At 42.9% G+C, this 27,890-nt stretch overlaps 2 long non-coding RNA genes across 2 annotated transcripts; both read right to left on the bottom strand.

Annotated features, from left to right (window-relative positions):
• Positions 1-792: 792 nt before the first annotated feature.
• On the bottom strand, positions 793-4,455 carry LOC137482250 (uncharacterized). Its single transcript, XR_011003960.1, has 3 exons — positions 4,176-4,455; positions 3,981-4,054; positions 793-1,558 (listed from the first exon to the last, which is right to left on the bottom strand). It is a non-coding gene; the product is annotated as an uncharacterized lncRNA (long non-coding RNA).
• Positions 4,456-5,533: 1,078 nt separating this feature from the next.
• Positions 5,534-26,196, bottom strand: LOC137482249 (uncharacterized). The gene is made up of 3 exons (XR_011003959.1): positions 25,573-26,196; positions 6,719-6,788; positions 5,534-5,722 (listed from the first exon to the last, which is right to left on the bottom strand). It is a non-coding gene; the product is annotated as an uncharacterized lncRNA (long non-coding RNA).
• Between the last annotated feature and the right edge of the window lie 1,694 nt (positions 26,197-27,890).

The raw sequence follows: 27,890 nt of genomic DNA, 5'->3' as shown, positions 1-27,890 counted from the left end.
CATGAATGAAATAGAAGTAATTCCATTGTAATTAAATAGGAATTTTTGTGTGAATTCCAAATGAACCTTTGTAACATTTTCATTAGTCCTCAATACACCTCTTACTTCACCTCATTAGAATTATTGGTAATAAATTGTAGTAACTGAATTGTAATTAAATAGGAATTAAAATTTGACTTCCTAATGAACTACAGCAAAGCAATCGCTATTTCAATATACATTAATTGCTGTTCTGTTAGGAATACAGACAACTTATTTTTATTGAATTGCTACAAATTATAATAAATATATGGCCTGAGCTGACAAAATGGTCTCCCATCAGTAAGTGTACCTCGTAGATGTCATCCAGCTGTGCCGTCAGAAGGTTTATCCAAGGAACTTGAGATATGCAGCACGCCAGTAGAGAATACACTGAATTATGGCCCTTCCAGATTAATTTTTTCTTTCAGAATCTCACAATTAATTTATAAACACAACAGACAAGATGCCATTGGGAGTGCCACTGGGGAAGTAGGATAAAAGGTATGAGAAACCAAGAGCAATAGTATCAGACTAGTGCTTTTTTGTGTTATTGGCTCCTATTTGATTATAATAAAAGTGCTTTGTAATATGTTCTGGGGTGGAAAAATGCATATAGAAAACCCCATTTTATTATTTATACATTTTCTCTCTGTAACTAGAGATATGGATGTAATATACATATGAGTAAAATTTCACTTCTATGACTGTTCTAGTATTAAAAGCCACAGAGAGCTTTTTCTTTGCATTACTGCTGCAGATGTAGCAGGCATTTGGTGAAAGAAGGTGTGAGTTATGAGAGGCACACCTGTAAAAGGGAGTGCTGAGTGCCTAACAGAGGCTGCTAGCTGCATGCAGGGCGTCTGTGTCCAGTTCAGTGGAATAGGTGGGGGAATGAACCCAAAGCTTTCTGTTGTCACTCTGAAAGGTGGCAGCCTGAGTCCCACTGAGCAGCCTTCCACCTCCAAGGTGATGGACACTGAACTGAATTCTCCAGGCTTTCACAGGGTGCAAATTCCCCCATTAACTATTGAGTTTTTTCCATGCAGGCTCCTCATTTCTGGCCTATCATTGTCATCTCACATTGTTGATTTCTAGGGGACAGCAGCAGCCAGCCATCACAAACATGGGACAGTTTCCTTGGCATGAGCCAAACACACTGATGTGATCACAAGGTCTGTGTCAATGTGGTTTTACATGCCCTGAAATATCTTCATGTCTCCATTTGTTCACCACTGCTATCATTTTACCTCTCATTGCACTGCAAAGTCAGCAACTGACTGACATCTAAAATCCCTTTGGATTTCCAGACCCAGCAGGGGAAATTCAGAAACAGGTTCTGGATAGGAACTGAAAGAGCCAGTGTGGGTTTGGGAGAGGGCAGCTCACTGCTTAGGCATCTTTGTTATACTGAAATTTAAATCACAGAGATTGAACAGGGAAAGCAAACTCACTTTTTCAATTTTGTTACCTAATCAAAACTCTGAAGCTTTCTAGTGCTGGAGAGTGTTCACATATCATCCACTTTCCATATCCAGTGCTGACAAAACAATAAGGCAGGAATAACACAAGCCGTGAGAAAACTAGTCTGTCTCATAAATCTTCACAGGAAAGTAGCTGCTGTTTTATGTTATTGCAGTGTGTTCTTTCCAATGAAGTGATTACTGTTAGATGTATTTTTAAATTGCTTTTGGTATTTTTAAAAATACATGACTTTGAGAGTGATAGAAATGAGATTGAGTGGTGGTAGGCAGTGCCTAAAATATGATTAACTTTTTCCCAGACCAGCTACTTCTGAAATTAAGGTTACCAACACAGCTGTTGTCAACTTTCCCCTGGCTGTAAAGGGCTCATTGGAGTCTGTTTGATGTATGCAATTATCCATCAGCCCACCCAAACCCTCCGCCTGCTTCAGACATTCTACTTCAAGATGTTTGATTAATATTTGCTAGTGTTATTTCAAAGTGTGAATGTGCATGTTTGTGCACTAAAGCCCTGTAACACAGAATCTCGAGTTACATCCCATTGTGACTGGGTTGTGGTTTCTGTCCATGGAGGGGCAGAACTGTTTGTGTGTTAACAGCTCCAACCAAGGCTTCCAAAAAGCTGAGCTACATTTTAGATAAAGTTCAGTTGGAAGACTTTCAAGGCAATAAATATCAAGTGAGAGGTTTTCTCAGGGCTTTACAAGTCATTAAAACTCCAGGTAGATTTTACCTACCAAAGGCTTCACTTGTGGCTTGCTGAGTTCACATGGCCCTTTTCCTGCATATTGTCATGTCCCTTCCAGGGGCTAATGAAGCTTGTAACCATGCCAAGGCCCACCTACAGGGTCCCTGTGATAGTTCTGTGCTCTACAAACCAGGCACTACAGGGTTAAGCTTACTCAGACATGAGGGGACTCAATAAGAGGCAAAAGGAAAATGAATTAGGAGAAAATCAACAGGCAGCAAAGGAAAAACTAAATTACATTTCATGTACACACATGCACTCTTTTGGCTGGAAGGGCAGAAAATGTAGCCAAAACCAGGCTGTTTTTATTCTAAACAGTGCATCAATCCATTGATTAATTTTACACTTTGTTCCTTATGAACCTGGGCTGGGGCCATGAATGCTGCTATGAAAAGAAGAATATAGCCAAAAAGGAACTCTTAAAAAGTTGGCAGCCTTTTCAAGGCAATGTGTCTGGCCAGCAGGAAGGAGATGGCTCCTCCAGGGAGCGTATGGAACTGTAAAACCATTTGTGAACTGGCCCTGCACAGTTTATAAGGTGTGTGACTGACTTAAAGTCAAGTTTCTTGCAAAAATCTGTGACTTGTAAATTGAATTATAAAAGTAGTTTTAAGTATCATTTTTCCAAAAGGGCATTACAAGACTGGTTAAGAATGACTGTATTTCCTCACTAATACCATTAACTTTGGAATTGTTTCCATCTATCACAGAGCAGAACAAGGACAGTTTACTGTAAATTGCTACGTGCTGTATGCTTCAACTGGTCAGCTCTATGGTATAGGAAGAGTAAATGAAACAAAATCAAACAAAGGAATACAATAAAACACCATGGACCAACTTCAGTCTGGGTGTAATCAAATGCAAATGGAAATAAATGGAGTTGCATTCACTCATACCAAGGCTGACACATCCCTTGGGCATAGAGCAAAGGGAGGCAAACCTCTCTGTGGTGCTTCCCAGAGACAGCCATGGTGAGCAGGAAAAGGCTACCAGCTCATCATTTTCCAGTTACCTGCTATCTGCTGCCTAGGTGCTTTCATGAGAAAGCTAGTCTGTCTAGACTAATTTTGATAGCTAGTTTTGATTTTTTTTTTTTGCTGCCTGGGCAAAAAAATTAATTTACCTAGGATGTCTCTTTTATATTCCTTTCAGCAAGTTAGAAGGTTAAGGAATGATTTGAGAAATACTTCTAAAACCTTTCCAGGATAAGCTAAGAATGACTTTAAGTAGGTGGAGGTCTGTGTAAGATCTCAAAAAAAATTAGATAGAAGGAAGGGGGAGGGATTCCGCCAGTGATATATCTTGTCATCCAGACCACAAAAAGGGTTTCCAAAATCTCTGCACAGAACCAGTTCTTTCCCTTCTCACTGCATTTCAATATTGCTAACTGCTAATTAATCACAGACTTTACACAGCCTCCCTCTTGCCCAAGTTTTATGGCTGAAGTTGCATTTGAACTATGCTTCTCCCAGCTGAGCAGTGCTTGAGGGTCAACAGAGCTGTGCCATGTGCTGTGAAAAGTGATGCTTCTTTTAAGAGGCCTCATTATTGAAATAACTTTTGAGTTAATGTTTGGAAATAACTCTGAAATGAGGACTTGCACAGATTTGTTTTCTTAGTGCAGCAATTAGCTTCTTGAGCGGTGACTGGCTGCAGTACCTTCTGCCATGTCTGACACATTAAATAAATTATTCACTCAGTTCATTAGTTAGGAATACAGTTTGTAATACCTGCCGAGTTACAGGACACACAGAAAAGCCATGGATCACTTCAACTAGAAAAATGAAGTCAGGTTTTGCTGCTCCTGCATAAGCAAAACCAAGGATGATGGGGAAAAGGTAAGTAAGATACTCTTTTTCCTACCACTTGGCTCAATCAGCTTGTTTCAGAACACTGCCTGTCTGCCCTGATCCCTCTTCAATTACCAGGTTGTGATTCTCTCCTTCCCACCAAGTTGGACAGCCTCAGCAAAATCTCCCATTGCTTCTGGTGGAAATATCCTTAGAATTGGTTACTTTTTAATGAAAGTACAACGTCATGGACACAAAAAACAGCAAAATATTTTTTCTGCCAGTCCACCTCGCTGTTGCAAGCGGTCTCTTTGTCAGGCTTTCCATGGGCAGGCAGCAGCCAACAGACACCTTTGTGGAAAGGTGGAAGCTGGGGCAAAGAAAAGTGCTGTTGCAGCATATGCCACAGTTGAGACAGCCATGATACACAGAGTAACACCATACCACATCAGAAGGCTTCAGGCATCTGCCCACACAGAATCACATCGCTTCAGAAGGCTGCAAGCATCTGCCCTTCATGTCTTTAGCCCAACCTTTCTATTTTCTTCATCATACATGCTTGACACTGCTGTGCCCTCTGCTCCCTTTGGTGGTTGCTCAGTGCACCTGGGCACTCCATGGCTCATTGCTGTCAGTGCTGCTCACCTGCTTCTCACAGCTGTGCCCACTGGGGATGAGGCTGGGCCAGCCCCACTCCCATTTCCCACAAACTGTGTCCCTACAAAGTGCAGGTTGTCCATGCTTGCTGCCCTGCAGTCAGTGCCCTGGGACAGAGCCAGCACCAGCTGCTCCCCCGGGACATGGGGTGAGCTGTGGGGGCAGCACCTATTGATCTGACAGCATTTCACCACCCGGCTCTGTGGAAACAGGGCCATGGCACGGTCTGCAGCTGTGCAGAGTGGATGGAGGCACAGCTACAGCTGGCCTGGATGCAGAAGAGGCTTCCCATGAGTGGGTGTGCAGTGAGCTCAGGGTAGGGACTGCAAAGGACCACCCAGATATGCAGGTCTGCCACCTTCATTGCTGTTCAGCACCCCATGCAGTCAGTGCCCTGGCCTGGGGCGAGACAACATCCAGGAGCTTACCGTGCAGGGCATGACATTTAAAGAGAGAAAGCGACTTTTAAATACCAGTTAGCAGTTGAGCTTAACTAGAGATGGCAGGGCAGGAGGATGGGGAGACCTTTGGAGCCTTACCCTGCTCTTCCAAGCCTCATCATTCAAAGCAGCTCTAAAAACAAAGCCCAAGTCAACCAGCTTTAAGTACACCCTTGAGCTCAAGATTTCCTCATCCAAAGGACAGTCCTTTCTTCAAAGACACTAGAGCCAGTCACCAATGGTCACTTGTCAGGAAACACTGTGGGATTCAGGCCAGAATGCTGGGATGCATTTTGCAGAGATTAGTGCCTGTAATTATGCTCCTAAATACATATTCAAGCATCAAAATTGGTGATGTGATTTTGCAGAAGTGACAAGCAGTGATGTCAGTGGAGGCACCAAGGGGAACCCCAGGACATGTGGCAACCATGTGCTGACCCCCAGCAGAGCTGCCACCCTGAAACAGGCCTTGGATGACTTACTCCTTTATTTTGTCCAGTCAGATTCCCCCAAGTAGAATTAAAAGGTTTAGCCACTGCAGGCCAGCTGCGCTCTTCCCAGTCACATACCATGGATGACACAGGTCTGCTGTGCAAAACACAATGTGTAAAGAAGAGGATAAAGAAGAGAAGAAATCTAATAAATACTCCATTATCTCCAGCGTATATTATGCAAAATTTGGCATGAAATCTTTACCTCACATAAACATGAAGGTCACTTATTTGTTCATTAAATTCTCCTCAGTCTACATCATTATGCTCATAGTTTTTCTTATACTTAATGTAGTAGGGGTCTGCCAAACTCATTAGACATCAGCTGATAAATGGATTTGAACTCACAATCTGTTAAAAATCACACAGGCACATTAGAGCAATATTTTCATGGCTTAGAGACTGTGTACATTTAAATCTTCCCAGAGAGGATTTTGAACATTTTTGATCCAGTGCAGCAGACTCAACACATAATTCAAGTCTGCTTGCTGTAAAAATTTACAGGCTGGGATCTTAGTATCACTAGTCATAAATCAAAGCTGCACACTTAAAAATGTGGTAGGGACAAAACTGTTGGATAGGGTGTAAACATCATCAAGCTCATTGTCATGCAGCACTTGCATTGGAATAATGGGGGAGATATTGTTAAATGTTGCATATATTTTCACTCTTCTGGCAGAATTTGTACACATAACATATAACACTGTGTAATTTCCAGCCTGGGCAAATCCCTGGATGAGATAGAGCTTCTGAAAGTTTCCTGGATTCTCACCCTGGTGCCATGACTTCAAATAAGCTTTTACATGAAACGTGGACAGAAGGGAACATGGGGCATGCTTATGCCATGGTTTATGTTTCACTTACTCATTGCTCTTTATTGTAATTTCCCCCAACTGATGATAAAATGCTTATAAAGCATTGGGCTGATAATTTGCAGGCTCTCCTGCTGCTCTGTTTGTTATAAAGCTACTCATGTCTCCAGGAGAGTCTTTCTTCCTTTTGGATTTATGAGCTTAATGAACCACTGTTATTCTCCATCACAGGAGCCAGTGATGCCGTGACATTATAGCAGAAAGATTTGAAAACTTACGAGAAAGCACTTGAAACAAACTGCTGCTCTTAATAAGTGCCTCTTGTCTTCAGTGTGGTCTGAGGAAGATCTAAGCGAGCTAATGAATGAAAAGAACAAGCCAACTCCTGCACTAATCCTGCAAGCTCTGCTGCAGGGTAAGCAGTGCTAGTGAGACAAATCCTCTGCTGGGATGAAGAGTGTTTATCAGTGGCAGCATGCTGATACATGGCTCCACCAACAGGCCCATATATTTGCATAAAGGAGCCCGAGTCCAGGTCTGCTTAGATTCTCCAGATGAGGGTGTGAGACTAAATACAATTAAATTTAACTTCAATTAATATAACATTCATCTTACTGAGAGGCCTTTCACTGCAGCTAACCTGTTGACTAAGGTAGCCTTTTACTCCTAGGAGCTCTAGATTCACTCAAAATATATTTTTTCCCAGGGCCATTCTGGCCATTTTCTTTCTTGATAATTTCAAACCAAAGAAGAGGAGGTGGGGGAAAAGGGACCCCTTTCCTTCTCCTGGCTGCAGACTGCTGGTCCCCTTGTTATTTCCATTAAGGAGCACATTTCTGCCTACCATGGCAGGACACAGCACAGAGAAAGGCAGTCCCATGGCTAGGCTAGCCCCAGGCTATTTAGGAAGTTATAGGTCATAACCCACACCTTCATCTCCACCTGGAGACCATTAAGAAGCCCATGTAAAACCTGGAGCACATGATTCATTGGCTCCCAGTGAGAAGCCCAGAGTTACAAGCATGTCCTGTTCAGAGCCCCATTGTACAAGCTGCTGTTATCAAAGAGACAGTTCTCAGACCCAGCTATTTCCTTCAGCTGGAAAAGCGTGGAGAGCACACAGGAGTGACTTGCCCAGTGCTCAGCGATAAGCCAGCAGCAGCACCAGACACAGAACCCAGGCGTGTTGGCTGAGCCTGCAAGTGAGACACCAGCATGCCCTGGCAAGGCTGCTGCTGCCTTTGGCTCTTCTGCTGGATTCCCAGAGACAAGTGGGTTGAGCCACTTGAGCCATGCTGCCTGTTGGGGCAGAACTTGAGAGGATGCCAGTTCCTCCCCACCCTAAATGTCCCTGCCTGCAGAGCCAGCTGTCTCCCTCCAGGCTCAAAGCAGAGTGTCAGACAGCTGCTGCACAGTCTGGCTGGCCAGGGCACTTACCTGTAGGGCCACTCCACACCACAAGCATCTCTGACAGTCTTGACATCCCCAGTGCTGTCCAGGGGTGATGCTAGAGGTGGCTGGAATTTATGTCTGTAGGCGAGCAATCTTGCCAGAACAATGAGACCTTCCACCACACACGATGCTCAAGCAATGCTGTCAGCTCTGTGTACTATTCATAAAAGCTCTGATGTCTTCTGTTATTCTGTAATCATCACATCTTTCATCATGGCACACATATCTCAGCAACTGTACTCGTTACAAAATCACCATAGCAAAATGGGGAACAGTGACGTGCTCCTTTTTCACCGTGGTTTGGTGGGGTTGGGAACTCAGTGCAACACAGATCATTTAGCCAGCGGTGGAAGATGGATGGCGACGTGCCAGTGGGTGCTTTGAAAAGCTCAACCTAGGTGACTCTGTCTGTTAAAAAGTATTCAAAAGCCCCAATTACAATCAGTTAAAAGCAATAAGCATGCAAATTATTTTAAAACAAACTTTAATTAATTTCAGCATATGTTTCACTCAGGCTGATTAGTTAAATCTGATTTTCTGAAAAGAAACAATAAACATATGCTAATGATGATTTACATATTACCGCTCACATGGCCTGCAGTGTGTTCTGAGGTTCTGCACAGCACAGAGAAGCAACATCGTGCTGTGGCAGCGACCCCCAGCCTACACCACCAGGTACAGAGGGCAACAAAAATAAGTCTCAGGTAAAATGCCTAGACATGCCCAAAAAGAACGTGATGGTGTTGGTATGAACAACTGTCCTGGAAAAGCTTTCCTCTTTTTTGAGTGCTCTTTGAGAAAACCAGGTAAAACAACCTGAAGTCTGGGCTCGGGGGACCCCAAACTGAAGCTCTGCACAGCCTGACCGTGGTACAGACCTGAACTCAAGGATGCCAAGGGTGAAGATTTTCAGGTGGCTGCACCTAGAATAATGAGAAGGGCTAAACCTATTGTTCAGACACCACTTCCCTCTAAAACCAGTGGAAAAACATTATCATTTGCTATAAACACATAATTTAGCCAACAAAATCCCTTATTCTCCATTCATTATATAGGGAGACAGGATGTGATAATCCTGCACAGTCAGGAGGCTAAATCCCTCTTTACACCCAAGACTCCATCGTGGGAGTCCTGAATACAGCCCCCTCATACCTTTGGGCCTGAACCTTGCAATAATGTAAATATTTAAAAGTCCACAGTATTTTATATTCACAAGGCTGATAATGGAATAGCTTTAATATCCTTTCAATGCCAAATCCAGATTAACACAATAATAGTGGCTTCCAAGCAGTTTATTAGCACTCATTCCCAATATGTAGAAATCCTGGAGAGGAAAAAAAGGAAAAAGAGAAGTCCTGCCAACATATACTGCACACTGAGCTGCAGGATGTTGTATTCCAAGAGTTATGTCAGTTGTAGAAACCACGTGGCACCATTACTTGGCATGAAGAGAGGATAAAGAGAGAACGGCCTGTGACAGGTGTTGCTTTAAATATTTTGAAGATATGCATCAGGAATAGTTTGCAAAAGTGCTTCCAAAGTAGCTCTTACACTCACAGGGCTTGGCAGTCCTCACTCTTAAAAAACATGAACTTGGCACAGCAGTCTCTTAAATCTTTTAAACTGGCTTAATCCTCCCAGTAATGAAACGTGCAGTCAGCTAGATGGGTGCATTTATCTGAAACACACTTATTTACAAGCAACTAAAACATGAAATTAGCTGCTCCCAGAAGGCAGCTTTGTACTTCCCAACTCTTCTTCTATCATAAATCAACCCATTCAAGAGGGTGCCACATTTGTTTTTCCCATTCCCACATTCTGTATGAACATTTATATGCCAAAGATGATCCTCTAGAGATGTCTCTGCACGATTCAGTGATTTCTGGCTTCTGTGGGACAGGACTAGAAGTGCATGTGTGTTGGCAGACATCAGGAGGTTTGCAAAATCAGGAGTTCTGGGAGCTTCAAAAGGAGGCTCCTTTACCAAACAGTGCTACTGTGGTGCAGGCATCCAACGTGAGCAGTAACACCACATTTCCAGCATTCCCTCTTTGCAGAGAGCAATCCAGTGAGCAGGAGATTGAGCTGTACTTCCCTTTTTCTCCCTTTGTACCCACTGAGGAGGCTCAGGTGCCTAGACACACTGGAGCACTCATCACAATCCCTCCATAAGTTCTGGGAATGCTGATTCTGCACAAAATTCTGGAATTTCCTATGTAGGGAGGGAATCTTAACCTGTGATGCAAAAAATTTACTCCCCAAACTTTTGAAAAGCTTGGTGAAATAAAGGATTTTCCAGGATTCCTCACCATTATATGCCCTGGTGTCCTGACCCCATTTTGCTATTTCTGCATAAGGAAGTGTTCAGTGGTGAAGCAGCACTGATATGTACGATATTTTCAGCTTTAGGATTCAAAAGTGGTATTGAATTTTCCCTTTAGGGAATTCCTTACAGAAATTATACTACCACAGCAGGGATCACCAATTCATGATGGCAGAAAATAACACACCTTGGAAGGAGGAAACACTGGAGCAACAGGAGAGCAAGGCTCACAACTGGTAGCTGAAAACAGCATCACTAAGCCAGCCAGGCCCTGGGCCACCACACAGCTCCTCCATGCTTCATCTCTGACTGGAAGGTTATGCCAGTTGGCTTCCATCAGAAGAAGCAAACAGCTTTTGCAAGGGTAAAACATTTGATGCAAAGTGATCTGGAGATCAGAATTAGCCTTTTTTTTTTTTTTTTGCTCTTTTATAATGTGGCACATAAGAAAGTTAAAAAAAAAAAGAAGGGCTGCTTTTCTCACTTTCCTGAGAGAATGGCATATTCATAAATACACCTTCATTTGCCTTTTTACACCAAATTATTACCTGTCACCTGCTCAATTCAGCTGCACAACTACTATAAGAATTTCCCTTTATTCTGGAATTATTTCAAGTACGGGATTTAAAACAGCACAAAGAGCAGCACCAGGCTTGAAAATGCAATCAGGACCACAGAAATAGGGAAGAATCTGTTTCCACATAAACTTTTAGAAAAGAAACAGCAGCTCTTCATTCATTCCTGTATCCTCTTTGAGGTCTGGAGTAAAGATTTGCTGGAAAAATGGGTTACATGTGGATATACCATATGATGAGTCAGAAAAGCTCTGGGCAAGAATTCAGTAAACCTCAGTTTTACCAGTGTTCATATGCTTCTAAAACAAGATCCCAAGGAGCTTGTTGTCAGGCATGGGAGAAGCAAAGCAGTCTAGATATGCAGCTTTTGTCAGCCAGCAAACAGGATGCATGTGTGACATTGAGGTGGCTTCTCACAGATTCTACTCTGCCCCAAACTCAGTGGTCCTCAAATTTTGTTGGCCTGGGAACAAATGTTAACAAAAAACACTCTGCCAGAATCTCAGCCTGTTCTCATCTTGCTTGCATCAATTTGAATGTTTTAATTCCCTGATGGAACAAGCAACACTGGAGGGTCTCAAAGGCGACACAAGAAGCCAATGCTGTAAGAGATGAGCCTTTTTCTGACAGGTTTCAAATAACACCTCAAATCTACTCTGGAAAAATGCAAAAGAGTGGAACAGAATAAAATATACAATGTGATAGTAAAGCTCCTTGTCTTTGAGAGCAAAACCCCCATACTCTGTGAAGAATATGAAGGAAACAGATGTTCCCATGTGGAGTTTAATGGATGGATTGTTAAAGGGATAACATAATTTCTCCTCATATGCATGTCCCTTGCTCCGACTAGCAGAGCAGGACTTTTTACTCCTGCCATAATGATTCTCAATTAAGGACCAGATTCCAACCAGTTCTTCCACAAGTACCCTGCATTAGAAGCTGCAAAATTAACCCATGTGCTCAGGAGAGCACAGACATTTTCCTCTGTGAATTTCTGGAAGAAGGCATTTCTTGGTAGGAATAACCCTACCAAGGGCAGGACAGAGGGGAAGGGGTTTCTGGGCAGCTTCACTATAAGCAGATATGTTATAGGGTCCACATCAGTTGCAAACCCCAGTTATGCAACTGAGTTTCCACCAAAGTGCCTTTGAAGTGTCCTGACCCCAGACAGGTTCCAGCACTCAGGTCAGAGAGCCAACAAGGCTGCAAGTCTCTCTGAGCCCCTAACAGAGAACAGTGCACAGCACTAAACTCTCTGCGCTGTTCCATGATTACTCCCTCAGTAATCTTGAGGCATTACTGAACAGAGCCTGTCCTCTAGAAGGTCACAATTCAGATTTTACTGCCAGCCCATCCAGCCTTTCTCAGTTTTTCATGTTAGCTTTTAAGCAATCATATTGGATACTTCTCAGGTCAGCTCCTTTACTCTCAAGCAGACCCCGATTTATTTACAAACAGAACAGAGAACACCAAGTACATTGCTGGGAAATCAGTGGTTAAGAATCCTCTACATGACCATGCTATGGCCACGAGACGTCCTAGAAAAAAAGGTCACCATGTATTTATCCAGCTGCACACTCGGTAGGAGTGTGCTCTATAAGAACTCCTTTTAGCAACAGTTAACATTTTCAAGACAATATGTCAGCTAACATAACCTTTGAGACGAGGGTTCGAAGAAAGGTTAAGGGAAGTTAACCTAAATAGCTTAAAGAAATAAAGAGAAGTGTTGGAGGTAATTAATGCTTGAGAGGAAATAATGCAAAGGAGAAGAAAGACTTATTTAAGGTTGGCCAAGTGCAATGTACTACAGGAGGTAATGGCTTTAAATTAAAGAAGGGCAAGTTTAGATTAGATAACAAGAAAAAACTTTCCAGCAGGAACAGTAATTCAACAGTGTAGCAGTCTGAAGAGAGAAGTAGCACAAGCATTATCAACAGACACATCCCAGCTGACGCCAGTGAGAACTCTCAGAGGGAAAATACCTGGGGTAAACCACAAGAGATCCCAGGGATTTGACTCAACAGTCTATAAAGGCCATTCCAAACCCAACATCTATGATCCTGTAATTAACACACACATCACCTATTAATCTTACATGTTCCAATGGCTACCACTTCCCATTTAAAGCACACTGACCTGACAAAGATGGATGGGGGATTGTAGAACCATAATGTAGCCCTACCATGGATTACTGGGCTGATCCTCCCCTCAGCCATGCATCACATCTCACCTCATATATGTTATGTTAGAGTAAATTTTTGAAGACCTGCACCCTCCCCCAGAAAAGCCAGATGCAAGAACTAAGCTGAAAAAGCTAAAAAGTGTTTCAGGTGTTGATTTAGCAGCATGTTTAGCTGACCACAGTTTGTAAATGTGCTGAAATCGTTCAAAATGAAAATGATTGGATCTTCTAACAGCATGGCACCAGCTCAAATTTTATGAGCATTTGCCATGATCTTTATAATTCTGAAAGATTCATATTTTCTTCCTCAATCTCATGACTTTCCAATGAATCTGAAAAATTCATATTTTCTTCCTCAATCTCATGATTTTCCTTGATCCTAGAATATCATCTGTTAACCTCTTCTTGTTTGCAAGGACAGCTGAATTTCAACTGAATTTCAAAAAGATTTGATGGCTTCTGGCAGGGAATAGAAAATACAAAAGTCCACATAGTATGAAAGAGAAAACTGAACAAGATCTCCTCTATCACACACACTACACATCTTAATTAGCAGAAGCATTGCTTCACTCTGATTAAAACCATCTTCTTCACAGCACAGTTGTTCTGCTGAGCATGTCTCTAAACCCAGACATTCCCTCAAGATTAAAACTTCTCAGAAAAGTACATGGAATTTGAAGACATCCCACAGCAAACTAGTAACTGGCTCCAAACATACAGTGAGGGTATGAGTGGGGCAAAGAACTGCAGGATTAGGGCCAGATGAGCTGTGATATTTCTGTGCTTAGCCACTACTGAAATCTCAGAGACACTGTCCTGTGCTGGGCTGGAATGACAGAGTCAGAAATCCAGCCATGAAATTAGGGCTTCTGGCTTTTCTTCCCAGCTTCACCATTTGCTTCCAACAAGGCTGTGAGCATAACAATTCAGTGTAGCCTTGCAATAGTTGGTTCATGGACTTTGAACCACTTGACTTAAGGTGGGGTCCTGCCTCCCCACAGCTGTGAGATGAGGCAGAATGAAGCCTTAAAGGGTTTGCCTGGGGGACTTGGGTGAAAGATGTGTAGCCTTGGCTCTCAGCTGAGGGTTGAAGCCCTGACTAGGTCCAGAACCACAAAGGTTTTCAGTGCTGAAAGCAGAGGTTGCACCTCTGAGGCAGATAATAGCAAAATCATCAGCTGATAACAGATAGTGAGCTTCTGATAGGCACTCATGCTGAGATGCTTTCTCTGTCATCACACAGGCAATGTCTGTGTCATGTCCCTTTCTTCATGGGCTGTCCCCTACAGCCATCCTGGGTGCAGATTCCCAGATGAATTTCTAGATGAATACAATTCAGCTTGCAAAAAGAAAAAACTAAGCTGAATAAAGTTGACTAAGAAGTAAGTTTAATTTCTGCAAAGAAACTCATGGATCACTTCTACTGGCCAAGACTGTCTCAACAAAGCACCTCATCATGTGCCTGCTAAAGAAATTGTTCCCTTTACAACCTCTGTTGCCTTAGAACGAGTGTCACATTCTGCCCCAGCTCTGTCACTCTCTGTGGAGAATTTCACATGGTTCTGCTCATCCTCAGAGTAACTGGAATCCTGCACAGGAAAATGAAAGAGAAAACCCCAAAGCTTCAGGTTCTTCTGGCAAGACTGACACACTTGCTGGTCTGCTCAGGGAGTCAGAAACCAGTGCTAAAGTATAAAATTCTTTCTGTGAGTTAAATTGCCTTTCCTCTGAGGAAAAAAGCTGCACAGAGTTGTATTAAATATGGCTGTCTTCAAAAACCACATGACCATACATTTGCCAAAAATTTCATGGAGCTAAGTTGGCTATAAAGTATCAGCTGGCTATTTGAAGAGGTTTCGGCTCATCAAAGGAATAAGATATTTAGAACAGCTGACAGGGACAAGAAACCAAACCCACATGAAGGGGAAGCTCAATAAATGAATTGGAGAAATTGCAGGATTAATTTATCTGCAACAAGATTGTATTTGGGAAAATAAAGTTTTCTTGTAAGTCATCGATTTGCTTCCTGGCATCAAATTCACAGAGGTCCAGCAATGTTACAAAGTGATCTGTGATTTCCAAGTTTAGTTTAAAGGTTAGAGGTAACATGGTATTTCAGAATAAAAGCTCTATTTGTGGATATAACCAGCTTAGACTTTGCCCGCATTTATTTTTAGATCTTCCTGCATCATCCCAGATGCTAAATGACTTGAACTCCACGTGTGAAAAGTAGGAGTCAAACAAGCATTGGTGGTGACATTTCAGGTTTCTGCAAGAACTACCCAAGAACCCCCCTACTCCACATGCACCCCACAGTTCCCTACACCCATACCTTCCAAAAACAAGCATTCACCCTGTTGCTCCCAGATGGCTCTGGCTGAAGTAGATGAGGCATTTTCTCCATGGCTGCACTGGGCACTGGCTTCAGCTCTTCCTTCCCAGCAAAACAGTGCCAGTGCCATGACTAATTTGTCTGCTTTTCCTACAGCACAGCCTGTGTCTGGGTGCACCCAGAGCCTGCCCAGCTACCGCAGTGACTGCAGCGGAGGGTGGCTCTCTGTGTGCCTCAGGGCACTGCCACGGTCTGTCCAAGGGAGGAAAAGGGGCAGCAGAGCTCTGAGAGGCTGCTGGCAGTGCCTGTACATCAACACACCCCTGCATGGACTGATCCCCCACGAGTGTGACTCCTGCCCACGCAGCCCCACTGCCACTCGCCCCAGGGAGCTCCCTGCAGGAGTCTGGAGATCAAAACCCACCCCCTGCCTGCATCCCACATTCGACACCAAAGGCATTCACACTCCAGAACAGGTTTCTGTGAGCCTTTTTTTAATACTGTACATTCCTTTGGTGCCCAAAATTACTCAGTTTCTAGCTTACTGTCTTACAGCTCACAGGGACTTATTATTAATGGCCCAGTAAAACAATATACAGCCTGTTGTATCTTAATTCAGTAGTCAGTAATGACCAACTTAGAGAAATTATTTTAGACCTATGGGTTTTCTAAGGTAATGGCAGTAAAATATGCATATATTAATGTTACTTGCAGAAGGCAGAATATAGTGGCAGTATGAGCAATAATGCAGCACTGCATAATAAAAATTGAAAATTCTTTTCCCTAAGTGTAAATATAAAATACCTCTGGGGGACATATCTAAAGGAAGAGTGTTTCAATAACACATAGTTAAACTCAAAATTATATTTTTCTAAGCTATCCAAGTATAGTCTAATAAATAAACCATAAAATAAAACAACATTTTACAAGGAAGACTCATACTGTATTTCAAGCTTTTTGCCACTCTTAAAATCATTATTTAATACAGACAGTTTTAGTCACAAAATTTCAAGAGTTTATTCAATATCTTTTATGTGCTTTACAAGGTTATTAGAGAATTTATTTTCTCTTTCCCTTACAGATTGGAAGGTGGGCAGTGATATATGAGCTTTCACATTTTATTTATTCACCAAACTGTTCCAGATGTGATCCCATCATTTATCCACTGACACATCAAACCTGCTGCGTGACCTTTACAGTGACCTCTTTACAACATTTGCTTTCATGCTCTAAAAGTTATAGCAGCTTAACAGTGCTTGCTTCAGTGGGAAGACAAGAGAACAGATATTTTGGAAGGGGGGGGGAGCTGTAATTTAAAAATAATAAAAATTTAATTACTCTCCTGCAATATGAAAACTAAGTCCAGGTGGTGGTGAACTAGCCAGCAGAGTTATATTTCCAGCAATGTTTCAATCATATTTCACTGCAAACAATATTTCACTCCATGGATTTGGAATGTACTGGATTTGTACAGGCTAAATTTAGCAGGCACTGTCTTTCTCCCTTTCTTGTGATTTGTCACAGAAATATACATTCTTGGGGTGATACAGCTTTCCTTATTATATATCAGCAAATAGAATGAGAGTCTATCTGTAGTTGTCCTTCTTAAAGGGAAAAATTGCTTATAGTGTATCCAAAATTTCCATTACTTAAAAATATCTATATCACTGCAACCTTAGCACTATGCAAAAAAAAAAAAAAAAAAAAAATTGGCATCATATCTCAGGGAGTCAGTGAGTAGACAAAATTATTCCAGGTACAGATCATTCATTCCAGGCAGCTCCCAAATCCCAGGCTTGGCCAGCTGGGACTTTCCAAGTGTGGTGAATTTTTCCTTAGTACTTTTTTGTTTTATGTACTTCCACAGTTGGGCTGATACCAGCAGTAGACAGGCCTCCGTTGTGGTTCACACAATATTTATGGCCCAAGAGGTAGCAGAGAATCTCAAGAAGCAAATGTACACACACACACACACACAGATGTACCCACACACAGACTGAATCCAGGAGAGCTGCAGCCAAGGGATGAAGCTTTGATAGCATGAAAAAGATGCTGCAAGCCGTCCAACTTAAAACTCCCCACACTTCAATTTCATTTAAAATAATTCCCACTGACTTCAACAGAAGTATTCAAGTAATGGGCAAGTAAGAAACAAGTAAAACCTGGGGAAGGCTTTAGAGAATTCATGGATAGTCTCTTGGTTTCCATGTCATCAACTGTTTGCTCTACCCATACCCACTTCAGGTTCATTTCACAACAATGTCTGGATTTTTGAATTCCTACCAAAGCAAAACCCAAAATGTGAGGCGCCAAGGAACCTCGCAACCTTTTTACTGGTCCTTTCTCCCTTCCCTCTCTCCTGATCACAGCAATGATCACAAGGGCCATGTACCACTGCAGTGCAGACGTCTGGCCAATTGAGGTTCCAAGTGACCTGAGCCCACATGGCAGAATCTGGCTGTAAAAAACCAGAGGAGCAGAATAACCACAGAAAACCCTCCCAGAGCTATACACAGACACCTGTGGTTAATCCAAACACAGACTTCTACTCCAGTGACTTTTAGCACAGACCTCAAAACTGAGCGGAAGCTGAGCCTGTAAGATTTATGCTTGAAGTAGGAAAATCAGATCCTCTCCTGCAACATTTCCCCCAGCTCTGCAACACAATGTTCTAAAGCTGGGTTTTCCTCTTTTTTTGTTTGGTTGTTTGGGGTGGGGGTTGGCTTGTGTTTTGGTTTTGTTTTGTTTTGTTTTGTTTCGTTTTTTTGGGTTTTTTTTTTGTAGCAATAACAGCGTTTCTAAGTAAGATCTTAAACAGCCTTGGCTTTGTAACATTAGTTCATCAATAATGGAAAAATTGCATCAAAGAAAATACACCTGTTTCTTTAGGTGTAAATCAAAACACAAAGCAAAGATGGTAGAAAAACAATGCATTAACCGCATCTGCTGTGAAAATAGGTGAACGGTACAAATAGTACATCTGAAGATGCCAGCAGGAGAATATTCCAAAGCTCTCTGGAAGTACTGCTTCCAGGTTAAGTGATCATAGAACAATTACAGTAACACACCACCACTGAGTGATTAATTCTCAGAAAAGAAAAGAAGGTGCAGTCCTGTTTTGATCACTTCTCTGGTTCACAGACTTACATTTCAGCTGGAGTCCCACTTTAAATAAACAGAGCTGAGATTTGAAACTTTTTAAATAACACTCAGAAATAAAATTCAAGAGAGCTCCCCTGCTCGCTTCCTATCGCTTATCCCTGCTGGCAAAGGAAATGCAACTGTTGGCTTTTGAAAGCCACAAATTTGCAAGGGTCTGGGGCATGAGCTGGCAGGAGGCTCAGCCTCCTTGATGTTTGTAATTGAAAAGGACATGAAGTAATGAAGTAATTTCCCTGTCCCTATTCTCCATGTTTATCAGAGGCCTGTCTGCAGTGGAGGAAGGGTGACAGGGTAATCTGAGCCTCCACAGAAAACCTGCTTTTTCTCCAAAGTTATTTAGATTTCCATGAGCGCTGGCAGAATTTTGGAAGGAGTCCAGGCAAATGAAGGAATTTGGCTGCTCTGAAAATATCATACAGGAACTTTAAAAATTGAACTGATTTATGCCCTGTAATGTTTTCAATACTGAATAAATTAAGTTTGAGTTCCTAGCCTGGATTTTAAGAAGAAACTTTATATGTTATGAGCCATGAAAGAACTAGAGGAAAAAATATTTTGTTGTATGATAATTCCACCTCTCCCATAAGAAGTGCTAGACTTTGCATATATAATGCATTCAAAGGAATAATATGGAAAATGCATTACTTTGTAACATCAAAGGATGTTCCAGAATACCTTGAGGTCCTGACAGCTATTTGGAGTTTGCTAATATCACACAGCACTGTGAAATATATTAGCAATAGAAAGTCTGTATGTTCTGTTCACCAGTGACTGACTGTAGAGCTGGGCTTGGGAAGAGTGTGGGCTTCTGAAGTGCAGCATCTAGAAAGTGTAACCTAATTGAGAGAGAAAATGATCTCCTGCAGAGGACTGCTGGGAGCCACCTTTAGTCTTTCATGTGCAGATGGCAGTGCCTGGGCACAGTCCCCTGTGGACATGCCTGTGTCAAACACTTCAAGCAGAGATGTCCACGGCACAGTCTCGGGAAGTTCTGCAGTGTCAGTAAACAGCCCTGTGCTTTCTGGGGCTTTATGATAAACTGTGAGGTTTTCAAAGGAACCACAATTTGCACATCTAACAAATATAAATATGTTTATCCATGGTGCCTTGTCCTCTCACAGAGGGAGATACAGCTGTAAATAGCTAAATATATTTTCCTCTTTTAATCAGCCATGGACACAACCTCAGCTGTGGATCTGAAGGTTGAGTCACAGTTGGTCCCTGATTTGATTAATAACCAGTCTCCTCTGAGGTTTGAATCTTGTTTCTGGTTCAGAGGTCAGCACATACAAAAGGCCATTACCAGTGAGCCATCCTCCTCTGTGCTAACAAAAACCCACTGCAACCCATGACACAGCTGCACACCCGAGAGCTGCAGAATAGGCAGCTTGGGGTACAAGCTGCTCCCCAGCTTTGAGCCCTGAGGAGGAGCACCAGGAGGCTGAGATGAGGAAGCTGCCTTCAGAAGTGTGAAAACAGAAGCTTAGGAGGAGATTGCTTTCATCTGGAGCCCAAAAGAAAAACTGTGCAGTTAGCAGAAACTAAGGGAGACACCAGAAAAGTGAAATTATAAAATTAAAACAGTGCTGGCTGTCAAACTCCCCTTCGAAAAAATAGAATAGTTAAGCAGGTGAGGAACCATTCACCAGGCAACCAGGAAAGAAAAGGTATTCATCAGCCACCTCTTTCAGAAGCAGATGTGTACCTTCAGCATGCAGACACGTGGAGCTGTCACTGACATTCCCTACAGAGTGGAAGGAAGCAGAATCTATTGTCCATAACTGATGTTACACACCACCATTCTTCTGTTCCTGCACTTTGAGTCATCTTTGAACAAAAGAGCTCTAAATTTTCTGGTTGCAATCTTCAGTCCATGATTGCTTGTAACCGCTGTCATCACCTGGCACATTTTTGTGTGCAAGCATCCAACTCAATGCCTTTCCACATGCAAATGAGATAACTATTATACCTAAGATTTGGTACAAATGACATTTGGTACAAATGGACAGATTAAATATTTTTTTTAAAACAATAAAATTAAATATTAAAAGAAGAAACAAACAAAGCCAAGAGTCCTCTTCCAGGACAGATGTTTCTCTTCTTCTATACTGTGTGGCACTCACAGTGTTTAAAATATATATTGTCACACAGTTCTTTGAATCAAGACAACAACACGTCTCATCATGCTTTTTGTGATATTAATGGTTTCAACCCCTTTTTGCCTGTAGGGACAGGCAACAACCCCAGCCTTTCAGCAAGGCATCACACTAAGCATATACCTTCCTCTTTTTCCAAAGTGCAGAATTTCTCTCCCCACCACATGTCCATAATCCCGGCATGCCTGAAGCATGAACCACAACTAACCCTGGACAAAACCCCCACCTTTCATATCTGTGAAAATGGAACAGTGATAAAATCCAAAGCTGTTCTTAGTTCTGTGGAGAAACCTAGAAATTTAACCTATTGGGAATGGGTGTTTTCACAGACACTCCCAGTGGAGTGGAGAGAGCCACAGATTTACAGTGTAATTAAAATTGTATTTTTCCATTTTATTTTCCACTACATGGCTTCTTTTTTTCCTCTGCTGTAGTATTCTGTGGGCCTTAAAGAAGTGCCTCTGTATCTTAGTACACCGAGGTCTTGGGATATTACTTGAAAACAGTACACCAAGAGGAAATTGTGCAATCAATTCCATGAGAATGCCTCCCTCAGCAATAAACACTGCCTGTGCCAAACAAATGGGTGATGTGCGTCATAAATTTCCTTTTCCTGTCAGAGCAGCCACAAGAAATGGATGAAGTTATGTACATTTGTATAAAAATAAAAATGTGTTATTTGCTCTAGCGCGCACTGCGGACAGGACACTGGGAGCTGCGCCGTGCCTGCCCGGGCTCCCAGCGCCACACAGCCCGAGGCACAGCTCCTCACACACAAAGGAAGGCACAGTCAGTGTTTCTCACAGTCCCACTGTGCCAGTTCCAGCCCAACTGCTCACAAGCAATGAAGGAATGCCTGGGTTTTTTTGTGTTCAACTCAAGCCCCTGTCAGAGACCACTTGTTAAAGAAGAGGTGTTTACCACTTGCTGCAAATCAGACCTGGGCACACAGTCTTGGCTGAACAGCCTGAGCTTGCCAGTCCAAAACCACTGGCTGTAGAACTGCAAAGTCATGATCTTTTTTTCCTTTTTTCTAGGTACTATTTTTCCCACTGACTGAGCCTACAGAGTGAGAAACTTGCCTTAAATTTACTTCCCAGCAACCTCACCCAGCACCCTTACGCAAATTCAACTCCTCATCTGGCAGAGGTACACATGGGACACCAATTTAATGCAACCCAGAAACCTCACTCCAAGCGGGGATTCAGCAGCAACATAATTTTGGATTACTTTATTTATTCTAGTATTTTTATTGTACCCTATTCCAGTGATGTTCCCAAGTGCAGAAGTGTCACACATCACGGCGAGAGCCTCTGACCCTGAGCCCCTCAGGGGCTGGGCAGTGGCACCATCCACATCCCCTCACTGAGACTGCTCCTGCCCAGGTCACACATGGACAGTAGTCAGTATCAACTCTGCCTCTCCATCACCTCTGCTCACTTTCCTCCTCAGCTCTTCCTTACCAGCCATTTCTACAAGATTCCTGGGTCAACTGGAGGAAAGAGAGAGCTGCAAACACAGATATATTAGATATACAATTCAAGCAGCTGCTATTTGTGTTTTATTTTTAGACGATTTTATTTTTTCCCCTCAGATTCTATAATATTCTTTCTCCTGGGTCAAACAACATCTGTTGTATAAAAAGTAAACTCATTTGGATTATCAAGTTTGCATCTTTCCATTTATATTTTACTCTAGTTGCTTCACCAGGAATTGTCCTCCGCTGCCCTCTGATATTTCATGAACAAACGGGTCCATAGGAAGATCTTGGCATGACTTTAGCATGCATAACCACTCCACAGGCCTTAGCATGATAAACTACAACTGCTCCACAGCAGGATTTACATGTTCATACTGCCCTGAGAAGTAGGGAGCAGAGTAGCAAGAGGTGCAGCCCCCTCTTCCCAGCTTTGCTGCCTGCTCCACAGGTGCAAGGGGGGCCACTAAGAACCTCCTGTACTGCTGCTTGTTCTGCCCACAAAAAAGTCACCAGTGACTGCCTTTAACAGTCTGTGCACTATAATCTGTCTAAAAACATATAGAGCAAAATGTCAGCAACTGTAACCTGGCTTGAGTATCTAAGGTTTGAGGTCACCTACACCAGCTGGGCATCTGGCCCTGGGCTGGCTGCAGGTCCCACCAAGCAAGGGCATTCTGTCCTGGTAGGGCTCACAAACAGTGAACCAAACCAACCCAAAGGGAAAATCAAGTTCCTACATCCAAAGCTGATTTAGTCCTGCAAGAGTAAAGCTATTCAAACTCATGGAGGGCTTTGCAGCTCTGGCTCTGGCTCCTGTGCCTGAGGACCACTGGCAGCACTCAGTGCCTTTGTTTCACTCTTCTACTTCCCAAAGAATAGAGCTAGAGGAAAAAAAAAAAAAAAAGAAACGAAAAATCCTAACACTTTGGAGACAACAAGATTCAATCAATGTTATTCATTTGATCTCAGCTGGCATTTCATAAACTGAAATGCCAAACTCTCCCCCTCCAAGTCAAGAGTTAGGGCAAGCAGGACAGACAAAGATGACAGTGGTTGGTCAGATGTGATCTGCACAAGCAAAGTCATCATTCTCATGTTTGATTACTGCTGAGAAGAGTTTGTTCAGCCATCAGAGGACAGATCCACACAGGAGCCAATGAAGAAAGAACTCTCTTGCCTGGAAGGGTAGGGAGGGACCTCAGGAAGCCAAAAAAAAAAACCTGATGAGGCCACATCATTTTTCCTGTGGCTCATACCTGACCTTTAGTGCTTACTTTCCTCTTCTGTTGCTACCTCTCTTTTCTGGCAATAGTGAGGACCAGAGCTGTAACAATTTCCATCACATCTTTCATTAAAAAAAGCTTGATTTTCCATAAGGCTTTGCTCTAAGAAAATGACAATTTACAAACATGAAAATCTTCGCTGGTACTTCCTAAGGTTAATGGGAAAAAAAAGACTATCTCCAAATGTTTGCATTTGTTCTTTGAGGTAAGTCAGTATGTTTCCTCTAATTCTTCTAAATTTCTAGGACAGGATGGATTTCCACAGCAGACTTTCTTCCCCTGAAGACAGTACAAAGAGCCCACATTGTGAACAACCTGTGTAGAACTGATTTTCACTCTGGTCTGGACCTTCAGTATATTTCTGAATAGCAGCAAAACCTTTACTGCTGACCATGCCAGCAGTAATTTTGTGGTCACCGGGCTGGCCACAGGAACATCCCCCAGCTTTCTGCTAAGGATGCAGTCCCAGAGGAGCACAAGAACAACTGTACATGGCCTCCACCACCCAGACACAGCTCAGGCAGGAACACGAAGCGGTCTAACTTCACTTCCAGAGGCAACATGAAGGACACTTTCCTCCTCCTCACAACCAGATTCCCTTTGGAAGACCAAGCTCAGGTGTGTCCCCTGGATGAGGGCGCAGCCTGCCTGCCATCCCACTGCAGCACAGGAGGCTCGGGAGGGAGGATGAGACAGCTGCACCACCCCTCATGCTCAAAGGTTGTTGCCAAACCTACTGAGGGGCTTACACCCAGGCAGGTAAAGTTTTGCAGTCCTTCAGTCAACATATGAAGACTAGATATTTACAGAAATTTAATCTTCCCAACATCATCTTTTTCAAGCAGATTTTCTTGTTGAACCTTGACAGGACTAGGCACTTTTGCTGCAGCAGTAAAAATCAGCATCCTGTGTTGAGCACTTGCCCCTTTCTCTGCCATTGGCTTCAGCCCATGGCAAGGCAAGAACCTCCAGACTGTTGTGCTCAAAGTCTCCCTCTGCCAAGACACCCAAGAAATCAAGGGAGATGTTTTGGAGGGAGAGCGTGGACCTAGAATTACAGTGCTCCTTGTCTAGAAAAAGCTGCTGGGAGTTGCAAAAGAGTAGGATTTTGTACAATGGTTTGAATAGTTGACGGTTCCAGTCCAGTCAAAAAGCCTCACAAGAAGGGCCTGACTTTGCAGCCTGAAGTATTTCTGTTCCCAAGGGGCATGGGGGTATGGAGAATCGTGACAGTTTTTATGGTTAACTGAATATTTCTGTTCAATCTCTGAAGGGCTTGGGGTTTGTTTGAATTGTGAATGATGGCTCCTATCCCAGCTCTGTGTGTGACATACTCCTCTAGTGACAGAGTTCACACACTGAGCCTCAGTCAAGAATCCACACATACCCTGAAAGCTGCTGGCACCCACAGTGTATAATTAAGATCATATGAGACTCGGCATTTCTTTCCCTTGCCCAGCTACAACCAAGAGGAGGGGCAGACAAATCTCTTTGCCCTTAAGAACTGGAAGGTAAATTCTATAATTTGATTTTTCCTTACATGCCTTCATTTCTAGCTGTAATTTCTATTTAAATGTTTCTTTACACTCTCCACAACCACCATTGTCATGGCACATTATGGCATCTTAATTTCCTGCAAGTTAGCAAGTATTTTAAAAAGCAGCTAAAACAGTTAAAAAACAAGTTCCCAGTCAAAATCTTTGTGGGATGAATGGTTCAATGAGCAGGGAAGTTACATGAGCAGCAATGTGGATCCTCACCTCAGTGGTGCCAAGAGATTATTTTGGCAAGTTACTCTGTAGATCTGGACATAAAGGGATAGAAGGTTGGTTTGGCAAGTTTAAAGAGCAAGGATAACTCCACTGATTTTACAGCAGTAGCCAGTCCTGCTTCAGGGCATTTAAAAAGCAAAAATAATAGATTTTCCTTTTCTTATTAGAGGCCTATTTTATAATTTTGTGCATCAGTCTGTTGATTGATGTATCAGTCAATGAAGAAGAAAAAAGCACTATTTTTGAGAAATACTAATTGCTGTCATTGAGGGTGTTGTCAGTATTGTGACTTATAACTTCCAGCTTAATGTACATACAAGATTAAAACACTTAGCCTTCCTTCAGTGGTCAGGGCTGGTTGAGAGTGGGGCAGAAGAAATGAGCCTTTTGACAGTTTGACAAGTGCATTTCTTACCGGGCACAGCTGTGTTGTATGGACTGGCCCTGGGCATTGGTTGACATGCTTACCATAATCCAAGGGAAAGCAAAATAAGATTGCCTCTTGTACGGCTCAAAAGAAATCAGCTGTCTTCTATAGCTGGGTAAATTCAGAGCAACTTGCTGAACTTAAATGAATATATACCAGAGTTTAAAAAGGAGGATTTTAGTACTGAATTTTTATTATTTGAAACAGCCGTTACATTGTGAACTCCTTTGAGTGTGGAAGGAAATCCACATCTGAGAGTTTCAATGGTCAGTTTGTGCAATATTCCATGCCCTCCCTTCAGTTTGATTGCTGAGCTTTTCCTCTTCTACAGCAACAACTTAGATTTCTTTTCATACAAATCTATGTGGAAAAAAGTATTATTCATCCTGCTGCCCAGCCTGTAAGTAACAACTCCTCCACTGGAGATGTGGCTTCTTCAGGACCCAGAAGCAAGTTGTCTGAATAGCCTCTATTCCCAGGCAGGGGTGAAGGAGAAACAATGTATTAGGGAACAATAAATCAAACCCAAGTTGGGGAGAGGAGAGAAAGAAGGAAGAAAAGAGGAAAACCAAAAAGAAAAGAAGAAATGGACAGCAGATAGCAAGAGAAAGGCAGAGAGAAATATAATACGGTATATAATATATACAACATATAATTGTATAAAAAATATAATTGTACAAAAATATCATTGACTTCAAAACTCCCAGCCTGTTATAGTTAAAGGGAAACCCTTTGTGCTTCTCAGATTTCCTCTTTAGATGATGAATGTATGGGGTGGGAAGAAGCCTGCAGAGGAAAACCCAGCACTCTCACCTTTGTGCACAGGTTCTGCAGGGCTGCTCTTTGTTGCCTTATGCTACAACACACTGGTACAGTAACCAGCACTGCTGACAATATTCCAGGTGGGATCCAATGCCTTTGCCAGCAACAGACATATTGCCTCGTCTGGTTTTTTTTCCTGTCCCTCCATTAATGCAGCCTTGTCTCTTTCTTGCCCTTTTGCTGCAGATGCAATCTAGGCAGAGAGTTCCAAGGGTTTTTTCCAAAGAAATCGACCCCCCCAACACATCAAATCCCTCTCTTCATCCCTCTGCTGAATGCTCACTCTGTTAAGGCATATTCCCCAGACTGATTCCCCCCCCCCTTCAAGGTTAATTACCCTACATTTCTCCACATTGAACTCCATTTTAATTTGTTAGCAGAGTCATTGAAGATATTGTGGCTCTGGTGAATCTGCTTAGGCTGTGCCCAGTCATGGGGAGATCTTACACCAAATTATCTCCTCCCTCAGCCCTCTGCAAAGCCAGAGTAGCTCCTGAGACACCAGCAGTGCACATGCACACAGTGCTCCTGAGGAGCAGGCTTGCTCTTTGCAAGGTCCAGCAAACACAGGCTGCTCTGAAACACGTGGCAGCACAGCAAGGCTGGCAGCCCCTTGCCACAGCCCCAGAGGCACCCGTGACTCCTGACCTTGCTGACAACTGCTCCCACCTACCAGAGACATGAAAGGACTCGGGGCCAGTCGGGCCGGGAAGTCGGAAGGGGGTCTAGCTAGGATGCTTTGCTGCTGGTGGTGCCAAATCTGGGCTGCCTTAGAGACATAAGCATGGTGGGGCACCTTTGTGCTGTCAGGATTATGCATCACAGAGATCCTGAAACAATCCCAAGAACAGCCTTCTGCCAGCTTGAAAAGTTTTCATCTGTGCTTATTGTCTCATACCTGCCCTCGAGCTGGTTTTGATCCAACAGCCTCTATTACCTCCTCTTCCTTTACCTTTTGCCTTAGCTATTAATCTCTGATGTGGAACTTTGTGAAATGCTCTTTGAAACTCTAAGCACACTGCTGAATTCCCCTTATCTAGCCTGGCAGTAATATCTTCAAAGAACTCCAGGAGGTTAGTTAAGTATGACCTCCTCTAGCTTCAAGCTCAGCTTCCCAGCAAGCCCTTCACTCCTTTGCTAGAGATGAGAGGAAGAGGACAGGGAACTCTGGGACAAAGAGGCACATCACTGTTACAATGCCGCCAGCAGCAGACACAGCACCACTCCTGCTGCCCAGCACATTTTTAAATTACCTTGGCGACACCAGGCTCTCTGACTGCACCTTCTGTTCTGCCAGGACCCAATGCAAATCATGTCTCAAAGGCAAGCTGCCACTACCCACAAAGGGGAGAGGTTCCAGAGGGGCACCAGGGATTTCTGCAATTAAGCTGAGGACCCAGCTGCACATTCTGCACCTTTGGGCACCGCATCAAGTCCCTTTAATTTCTGCCTATTGTTCTCATCTTTCATGCCCTCTAACCATG

Source organism: Anomalospiza imberbis, chromosome 14 (genome assembly GCF_031753505.1).
Source record: "Anomalospiza imberbis isolate Cuckoo-Finch-1a 21T00152 chromosome 14, ASM3175350v1, whole genome shotgun sequence".
Lineage (NCBI taxonomy): Eukaryota > Metazoa > Chordata > Aves > Passeriformes > Viduidae > Anomalospiza > Anomalospiza imberbis.
This window is presented reverse-complemented; position numbering and strand designations above follow the sequence as displayed.